We start from the raw sequence: 910 nt of genomic DNA, 5'->3' as shown, positions 1-910 counted from the left end.
CGGCGGAGAAGTAAAGGACTAGAATTTAAGATTCTCAAAATTAATATTATATAATAAGAGTATTTTAATTATTTTCTATAATAAAGATATTGTAGTTATTTTTTATATAAAAAAATAATATTAATTTAAATCAATTCAAGATTTGATTCACTATTTTTCGGTCAAATTAATTTATCTATCCTAATTTTGACAAAAATAATACGGTTTAATTAATTATATGTATTAAATTTTAATTATTAAAAAATACCTTTAAAAAAAGATGTTTTAAACGTCTTTATCTGGCTCCCAAATTAAAAAAAAAATGAGATTCTTTCCCGAAGTATATATATACACACTATTCTATTTGTTCAAACCTTTGTTGTATTTGCAAATAGAAAACATAGTTGAATGAATGACACTTTATTTAAATATTAAATACATATTAAATTATACATGAGCTACAAAAAAAATAAAGAAATAATAAGAAACTAATTTTAAGTAAGTCAGAAGCTAGCATCAGTAAAAATAATAAGTTCAATAAGCTTTGTCCCAAATAGTTTGCAACTTGCTCTTCGGTCTCTATGGAGCATGAAGATTTACATTTTGAATGTAACACACTACCAGTTGATAATTACCAAGGTCTGCATATCTTTAATAATAATTATTAATATTCCAAGCCATCAACCTAACTAATGATTCCTAAAGCCACCTTGCCATGACAACATCAAACATCTTCTTAGGCCAAGAAAAATATACCTCAAAATTACATCCAAAATTATTCATATTTTACCATATGTTCATCTTCGTCAATGTCATCTGTCACCCACCGTATTGGCTCTTGAGTACCAGCTACCATGCATTAGTTGATAATATTAATATTAATTAAAATTAATCTTTAATCAAATTGGCCTCAGTTTACATCTAAAGCTGC

The sequence above is a fragment of the Arachis ipaensis genome, chromosome B04 (assembly GCF_000816755.2).
Source record: "Arachis ipaensis cultivar K30076 chromosome B04, Araip1.1, whole genome shotgun sequence".
In the NCBI taxonomy this organism is placed as follows: Eukaryota; Viridiplantae; Streptophyta; class Magnoliopsida; order Fabales; family Fabaceae; genus Arachis; species Arachis ipaensis.
This window is presented reverse-complemented; position numbering follows the sequence as displayed.